At 36.9% G+C, this 9,532-nt stretch overlaps 1 non-coding gene across 3 annotated transcripts; it reads left to right on the top strand.

Moving 5' to 3' along the window:
* The first annotated feature begins 566 nt into the window (after window positions 1–566).
* LOC124101663 (uncharacterized) lies at window positions 567–9,046 on the top strand. 3 transcript variants are annotated; one of them, XR_009228051.1, is made up of 5 exons: window positions 567–954; window positions 5,338–5,464; window positions 6,097–6,195; window positions 6,679–6,711; window positions 7,122–9,046. It is a non-coding gene; the product is annotated as an uncharacterized LOC124101663 (transcript). The 3 variants fall into 3 exon arrangements; XR_009228050.1 differs by having other exon boundaries at window positions 3,684–5,464; XR_009228049.1 differs by lacking the exon at window positions 567–954 and having other exon boundaries at window positions 1,583–5,464.
* Window positions 9,047–9,532: the final 486 nt, after the last annotated feature.

Raw genomic sequence — 9,532 nt, 5'->3', positions numbered from 1 at the left:
AACAATTCACTATGTCCGGCATTGAGAAGAACAATTCACTATGTCTGGCATTGACAAGAGGCATATCCCCTGCATTGGATAGAGGATTTATCCCATCCCGAACACTGAGAATTATGAGGTCATGGGGTCATGGTTTAGATATGAGGTTCAGAAGGCTTGCATGAGAGACAATGCTTGAAAGTTAGAGGTGAGAGATTGGATTATGATAACTTTCACCTAATCAGTGATTTAAAGCCTTAAAGGGATTAACTGGGTGGTGACTGAGGGAAGGTAGGATGTAGCTGAGTTTTTTAATCACTCAATGCATTCCTTTGGGTTTTTATTTTGTTTATGTAAGTTTTCTCTTTTGTTTCTTGCTATTATGTCCTGTCCTGACTTCTTTTTAGTTTTCTCTACATTTTTTAGAGTTGCATTATATTTGTACACGATGATGGGATTTGTTGCTCCGTATTTGTACATGCACACAGTATACAACATAGAGTGGCCAATATCACTCCCCAGCATTTTCTTAGGCCCCTGCTGCCTCCCTCCCACCCCTTGCTCCTTTCCTCTACTGATCTCCTGTCATTCTTGGGACATCCACACCCACTCTTATTTTCCTCTCTAGCTTCTGCCTATGAGAGAAAACACAGGACATTTAACTTCCTGAGTTTGACTTATTTCCCTTAACATACTTGTGTCTAGTTCCATCCGTTTTCCTGCAAATGACAGAGTTTCATTTTTCTTTCTAACTAAAACCCCCCTGTGTAAAGATACCACATTTTCTTTGTGCAGTCATCTGTTGATGGACACCAAGGCTGGTTCCATAGTTTAGCTATTGTGAATTGTGCTGCCATAAACATGGGTATGCCTGTGTCACCATAGTACAATTACTTAATTCTTCTGCAACCAGGAACCAAGTTCATGTTGAAACATGCTGGGAGGACCGGGAATTCCCAAGCCTGCATCTCAGTGGTGAGGAATGCCTCAAACCCTACCTTGATAGTGAGGATAAAGAGAGACTCCTCCCTGATGTCTTCCTAAGGGACCTGAAGGGAGATGACAAGTTGTACCAATACCCTTGTTGACATCACAGTGATGTGTCACTACTCCTGCTATGTCATGTGGATCAGTGAAACTTTGCCTACATGAGTGACTAATTAAGAATCACTAAACCAATTGTTAGTTTCTTCAAAACTGCTCTATAGCTAGGTTGTTTTTTTCTGAAAGTTAACTGTATTTGGATATATGGTGTGAAAAGAGGCAAATTCAATCAAGATAATTGTGTGCATTTACCATTGCAATATGATCAGTACCCTCACAACAGAAGGAGTTTGGGGAAGGGTTGGGAGCAGCAAGACTATGTAGAGACACAGGGTGGCCAGCCTGTACAAGGCAGGAACAGTGGTCTCAGAAGAAACAGGCCCTGCAGACATGTTGATATCACAATCCTAGCCTCCAGAATCATGAGAAAATCAGTTTGTTTTTAAAGCCACTCTGTCTCTGTCTTACTGTTATGAAAGTTATGAAACTCTTATGAAAGCCCTTTCAAACTTGGTGAACTAACACAATAATCTTAGCAGAAGGCATACTAATCTTTTGAAAATATGGATGAAATTAGAAAGTGATTTTCAACAATTTTGAGAAGAAAAATTTTGTGGATTATAAAATTATGGCTTATTTAGAAAAAAAAATCAGATTCTAAATACTTTGAAAGCCAGCAGGAGTTGATTCTGAGTTTAGTCATGGATGGACACCCAGTCAAGGGTTCTCAGATGCAGTAGAAGAAGAGACACATACAAGCATTCCCCTGCTACAGGGGCTGGAGGACAAATGTGGGAAATGGTGTAGCAAAGACCACATGAGCTTGATGAGTGTGTGTTGAAATGAGTAAGAACATAACAAGTTGAGCAGTGATAAGAAAAAGAGGATGGGGTTTGGGTGGTGGGGTCAGTGCACTGGAGGATCCTGAATGGTTGGGTCTGGGAAAGGAGAGTGAGCTTGATAAATGAGAAGGAAGGCCGTGCCCTGACAGGTAGGGCTTGTGCTCTTTAACAGCAGAGGCACTATCGCAGTTCAGCTTAGAGGTTGTGTTGGTGTGTTCAAAGACATTGTGCTCAGCCAAAGGGAAAGAAAGGGAAAAGTGTTGCGTTTTTTCAGTTGGATAAATTTATCCAGTTGGATGAATTTATCATCTAAGGAAGACCATGTAAATCTTTGTTTAGGTCATTTTTTAAATGATGAATTGCCCTTTAATCAACAGGGTTATGATAAAAACCCAATATTTGAAAATTTGTAATCATATTTAGTAAATTATTGGTGCTTTTTTTTGTTTTGCTTTGTGTTTCTTTGTTTTGTTTCTTTGTTTTTCATTGGGATAAATCTCAGGGAAATCATGTCATGGAGCTACATTCCCAGCACTCTATTTCTTATTTTTCATATTTTGAGAGCAGGGATTGAGCACAGGGATGCTTAACCCCTGAGTCCCATCCCCATCCCCAGCCTATTTTGTGGTTTGTTTGTTTGTTTGCTTGCTTTTTGTATTTTGAGACAGAATCTCACTTAGTAGTTTAGAGCCTGGCTGTTTCTGAGGATGGCATTGAACTTTGGTCTTCCTGCCTCAGCCTCCTGGGTGGCTGGTCTTTCAGGTGTGCATCATGCTCCTGGATTTTTCTCTTTTTTCAGTGGAGGCACAATAACATGAGTGAATTTTAGTCTTCATAATAAAAAATTGTAATTCCTCCACAAAATTTATGATATGTTGATGGATAGTAGTAAAAGTCATAATTACTCCACAAAATTTATGTTATGATGATGGATACACTACAATTTTAAATATCTGTCTCATATGTATGTATCTATAATTAAAAACTGATATCACAACTGATGATGGATGGATATTGAACAGGATTTCAAAAGTTTCAACCAGCACATTAGCAAATGACCAGACTAATCAAATAGATTTCATCCTGATCCCAGTCATCATCTATGAGCATCATTTCTGAACATCCTTAATATTAATTAATGTGACCATCCCTGACACTCCCACTAGGACCCCAGTACTTAAGCTGATTTGGATAAATGCAACTATAAGGGCTGGATTGGCAGGATGATGCCATTGATTCCTCAAAATGGAAATCCACTTGAGTTGATTCATGCTTTCATAATAGAGATCCTGACTTGATTGCTCCTAAATCCAGGAACGATAGATCTACCTCATGGGTGAGGGAGGGTTGGCAGGGAGTGAGACTCCAAGGGGACACAATTTAACTTAGAGAACCACTGCTAACAAATAGAGCAAAATCAGTGAAATCTGAGAAATTCCACAATGTTTCCCTAGAGGTGGAAACCAAAGTCTGCATGTTGGTTAAAAAAGTGATATTTCTTCAAAATCTAAGAGCATTTTATAACTCTGGACCCTTTATTGGGCAATTCACATGTGAAAATCAAGGTTTTCCATTTATATGTAAATGCATATATGGAGGTTTAATTTCTTCATTTTTGTTAGCGATCATGTTCACATTCTTTTGAATTTTGGTTTTGGAATATGAACCGAGTACTGCACCCATAACATTTGGGCAATCTGAATTTTCCTTGTGTTAGCACTGCATTTTAGACAAAAGAATGTCTAGGATTTCATGAGAGAGGAGTCAGGATGTCTTCTAAATATGTTGAATATCATGATTTTTCTTCTTTATCCACAGTATTTTCTGAAAATTGTTTGGACTGTGTGTGAGTGAAGAGGAAGATTGCAGAAAGCAAAACCATGACTATGAATCCATTAGTGGTTGAGCAGTGAATGGCTTTTCTATTGAAATTTTCCCCCTATTGACAGAGATGCCAAGTCTTCAGTGCAAGCAGGAGTTAGTCCTGTACCCCACAACTCTGCAGTTGTCACCATGGGTCAGGAACTCATCAGCAGGCAACTGATGTCCTTCCTGTTAGGACACCACTATACCATGGTACCATTCCTGGCTGTGTACTTCCAGAAGGAATGGGACATATTGAATCTCACATTTTGCCTATGACTCCATTTGAAATAATTACTGATTAATGATGTTACTTATTGCAATGATGTTTGGATTTTGGTGAATTCAGGTGAGGGAAATGAGTGAGGAGTAGAACCTCACAGCCAAACATGGAGGCAGATATTCTAGCACATGAATTCTGTTGACACAGTGCCACAGGCATTCAAGTAATACTGAGAAAAAAATAAAAGACCTAGGCTAGAGAAGGCATGAGAAATAATGGGTTTTTTTGCAATTTTAAACTTAGAGTTTTATGGAATAAATTTCAACTTTTGATAACCCCCCTAAAAAAACCCTAAATTAATCATGATCATTTTTATTTAAAATTTTGTTACAACTTACTAATAAAATATTCCTTCATATTTTCTACTGGAAGTTGTTTACGCCAACTTATATTAACCTAATTGATGTTTGTCATTAAAATATACTATTAATTCATATAGTAGACAGAGCAAATTTTTTGAAGAACTGGATACATGAAAACTAATAAAGGAACAGAGAAATGAGATCAAGATATCAGAGAGACATTGAAAAGTAGTGTTTGGAGCTCAAGAGAGAATTGAGGATGAGAGTTGTAGTATAGGGATGGTTGCTGGGACTCTGCCTCAGAGTACGTCTCAGAGACTGTGCCTTGTGCTGCTCAAATGTCTGTCCTTAACCTTATTCTGACCTCCTTGGTCACATTGTGAGAAGAGTGACTCTTCCTACTGACACCAAGTTATATGCAATTTGTTCAGTTCTCAAAAATTCTGGAGATTGGTTCAAGAATGTCTGCATTATTCTGCTTATAGGGTTATAGTTTAAACATGTTTTGAAGATATAAAGAAATTCATTGGCCTTTTAAACACTCACATTACTAAATATTTTACTGATGAGGGATATAAGATACCTCTTTGAGAAAATGACTATTTTATACATAGTCAATTTTCAAGATGACAAATTAATGTTAAGGTTGGCCTGGTGATAATTCTGGAAAGTTACTTAAATAAGTGGGGATTTAAATTTTAGTTGAAAATGTTCAAGTGAAAATTTTATAATAGCATGATTGAAAGTTATTCTTACCAGTCCTTAAAATGTTTTTCATGTTTCATGACCCTCTATCATTCCATATTCCTTTACTATAAATTCTATGAATTCAATCAATGCATGTACATTCTGGTTTTCTGAAAGTAAGCAGGTTGGGAGCTGAAAATGAATAGGCTGGAGCCTTTAACAGTTTGATCTCCCTGCAAACCTAGTTTCCCCTATGCCTCATGCTGTCCTCTCAACCCTTCTTTTGTGAAATTGATCTCCTTGCTCTTTCTAATCTAGCTTGTCAATTCCATTCTAGGAATTGATGTCCATTGAAGATGTAAGCATAAGTTTCACCCAAGAAGTGTGGGCCATGCTGGACCCATCTCAGAAAATGCTACACCGGTCAGTGATGCTGGAAATCATTAATCATCTAGTATCAGTTGGTAAGTCCATCAATGATATATATGAAATATGTGAAAGTATACCTATTTCTTCAATAACAGTATCTGGAATAGCCTCTCTATTCATTTCCAATCTTCATCCTGATTTTCTCATAGAACTTATAATTACATGCAAGAAAGCTGCTTTTATTTATTACTTTAATTACAACTTATTTTACTCCACACTACAATATGGTCCACACCATAATGTTATGTATTCATTAAAATTAAATTATACATAGACCCAATATTTATAAATAATTATACTTATATTGTCACTGTGCAGGAGGATTGAATACCAAAACAAGAGAATTCTGAACATTTTTGTGTGATTATTTGCATTCCATTTGAAAGTAATATTTAGTGGAGAGATGAAGTACCTGAAAAACTGCTGATTTGGCATTCTTTGAATGTCATTGTGAGCATGTGTGTCCTTCAGTCCTCCCTGGTATGGGAGCATTCTATCTTTTATTCGACTGCAGTGAGGGAACTTCAATATTTTCTCTGCTAAATAGTTTCTACCAGTGCCTTGGTTCTCTATTGTTGTTAAGTCATCTTCATGGCCTTCTCACTAATGCACATTTCTTGGCAGAAATGCTAAAATCCAATGGCTTTTTTTTTCTTACCATGCATAGGGTATCTGCTCTGCAAATCAGATGTGACTTTGTATCTGGAGGAAGGAAAAATCCTGTGGATGGGAGAAGGGACAGGATTTCTCCCAAGCCAGAGTCCAGGTAAGAGACCGAGACATTTGTGATTCTACAGAGATGGGTGCCCAGCCAGTGACTGAGCATGGAAATATTATCAGACAAAGCTGTGAAATGAATGTGGTTGTCTAAAATATAGTAGGGGACTATGGGACAAAATTTCTCATGTATAACATAGTTCCTTTTAATTTAAATTCAAAATGTTTCCTCTATATTTATATTTTCATTGAGAGGAAAACCTGTTAGTGTATTCTTTAGTCAATTTCCATGTCTCTTTTTCAGATTTTCTCCTTTAAATTTTATCCTCCATTACATTTTTAACAATAATTCTATCTTGATGTTTTTTATAATTCCCAATGTTCTATTTTTCCAAGATATATATTTTTTTATCTAAGCCATATCCTCCATGAAAGAGTCAATGATGAAAAAAGACATTCTCATGAGATTGCTGACTTTCAATTTTGTGTCTCTGAATTTCATGCTACCAATTTGTATTTCCAACTCTTCTAGGGACGGAAAATGAATATCAAGAACACTAATTATGTAAGTTAAAGTCCTGTCTGTGGAATAAATTAGTAACCGAGTACCATTTGATGGCTGTCATTATGTTGAGAATACACAACTTCTGTGTCAAAACATCTGTATAGCTTGCATTCTGGGAGAAATTAAAAAGATTCCAAATGCACAAGCATTTCTCATGTAGCTATTTGAAATATTGAAGACTATAAAGTTAATCAGAGCCCCTTTAAATAAAATACTAGTAAATGGAAAATACTTGGCTCACCTGGGAATTATCTACAATGTTCATGAAATTAAAAGTAAAAAGATTTTCATTTTCATATTACAATGGATTGTTCTAATATTCTTGTGTAGAAAAATTAAGATTCTTATGTATAAATGTTAAGTTTACATGGAGACATCATTAAGAAATGTTCATCTTTTTTACAAAAGAGAAATCTCATGTTAAAGAGGATTCCTTGGAATGGAGAAAAGCAAGGAACCCCTGGGACAACAAACACTGTGCATGATCCCTTGCTAACAATTTGTATCTTGGTGAAAACAAGAAAAATGATCGTGTCTCATGTGAAGGGCAAGAATGTTTGAAAGGACATAGGAATTGTTTATGACCTAGAAAATGCAACAAGAACGACCCTGGAGAGATACAATATGAATGTCGTCTATGCAGCAAATCCTTTAATCAAACTTCTGATCTAAGCAGACTCAATGAAACTAGAACAGGGGAAAAGAAGCATGAATGTGGTTTTTCTGAGAAAGTCTTCAATTACTGCTCTCAGCTTAGACAACATGAGAGAACCCAAACCGGTGAGAAACAAAATGAATGCCACATGTGTGGGAAAGCCTTCAGGAAGACTTACAACCTTAAAATGCATAAGAAAGTCCATGCTGGAGAGAAACCATACAGATGCCATCCATGTGGGAAAGCTTTTTGTAAATTATACAGCCTTCAAATGCATGATAAAATCCACACAGGAGAGAAACCATACAAATGCCATGTGGGTGGGAAAGCCTTCAGCAAATCAGTTCACCTTAGTCATCATCAGACAATCCACACAGGAGAAAAACCATACCAGTGTCAATTATGTGAGAAATCCTTTGGTCAAACATGCTACCTTAAACTTCATCAGAGAACAAACACTGGAGAGAAACCCTATCAATGCCACCTGTGTGGGAAATCCTTCAGTCAATCTGGTTACCTTAAACCACATCAGAGAATCCACACTGGTGAGAAACCATATGAATGCCATGTATGTGGGAAAGCCTTCAGTCTATCATCTAGCCTTAGACACCATGAGAAAACACATATTGGAGACAAACAATACAAATGTCACCTATGTGGAAAGGCTTTCAATACATGCTCTGGCCTGAGACAACATGAGAAAACACATACTGGAGAGAAACCATACAAATGCCCTGTGCGTGGGAAAGCCTTCAGTCAATCATCTGGCCTCAGAGTTCATGAGAGAACACACACCAGAGAAAAATAACATGCATGCCACTGTGTGGCATACTCCTTGGCCATAACCCTAGTATTGAAAAATGAAACATGACTTGCCTTGGAGAATAGCCACTGGAATGTCACCTGTGTGGAAAGGCCTCTCTTTAAGACTCTAACCTTAGAAAACATGAGCCATCTCAATGAAGAGAAACCTCATGAGTGACATCTATGTGGGAAAGGCTTCAGTCAATCTTACTACCTTAGACTGCATGAGAAAATCAATCATAGGAATGTCAGCTGTTTGAGATGTATGTCCTGCCAATGTTCTGCATGTAGGAACCCATGCTGGAGACAAACTTCAGTTCTTGTAGCATATATTCTAACCTGATATTACAAGATATAATGACTAAATTTTTTTCTTATAGTTCACATATTTTTTCTCCTACTCATATTTTTTCATACTACCAAATTTGAAAATTATCTGATTGTTAACCTACCTTCTTTCTGATATAATACTTTAAGTTATAAATGTTCTTCTGAATGCTCTTTGTCCCAGAGATTTGATATATGAAGCCTTCTTTATCACTTTGTTCAAAGCACTGTTTATTTGCTTCTTGTGTGCCTTCTTCCTTGACCTGTGAAGTACGTGTAGGTGTGCCATTTCATGTTGAAGGACCTGGTTTGTGGTGATGGGGTTCTATAGATCTTAAGGTGATTGATATCTAATATAATCAGTCATGCATTAAACACAGTCTGCATGATTTTAAATGTTTTAAAAGGCAATGGAAATGCTTAAAATTTAAAATATAAGATTGAATTAGTTACATACATGTCAAAACTGATCAAATTGCATGCTTCCAATATATGCATTTTATTGTTCTTCAACTACTTCAATAAAATCATGAAAAAAATGTGAAGAAACCTTCAATTGTACTTGTGAAATCTAAATCTGAGCACCCCATAACTGAAGAACACCCTTTAATCAGTATGAAAAAATTTGAAGTAATTTGAATCCTCTCTTGGCATACACAAGTTTCTATAAAATAAGCCATATGAATTATGTTTGATTTAAAAAGTCATAATATGTGATCTTTCTTAAATGGAATTAGCTTATTTTAGGAACTGTCAAGGAAATAATGTAGTAGCCTACAATTTTGAACCCTCAGCTTTCTTTTTTTAAGAGAGAGAGAGAGAGAGAGAGAATTTTATTTTTTAGTTTTCAGTGGACACAACATCTTGGTTTGTATGTGGTGCTGAGGATCGAACCTGTGCCACACGCATGCCAGGCGATCATGCTACTGCTTGAGCCACATCCCCATCCCCAACTCTCAGCTTTCAACCAACCAGAGTGTTTGACAGGAAAGTCATATTGACACTATCCTAGACAGGGTTTCCTCAATCCCATGT

This window comes from Marmota monax, unplaced genomic scaffold, assembly GCF_021218885.2.
Source record: "Marmota monax isolate L192 unplaced genomic scaffold, Marmota_monax_Labrador192_F-V1.1 WCK01_AAM20220418_F8-fsc00938, whole genome shotgun sequence".
In the NCBI taxonomy this organism is placed as follows: Eukaryota; Metazoa; Chordata; class Mammalia; order Rodentia; family Sciuridae; genus Marmota; species Marmota monax.
The sequence above is the reverse complement of the archived record's forward strand: the minus strand, read 5'-3'. Positions and strand labels throughout refer to the sequence as shown.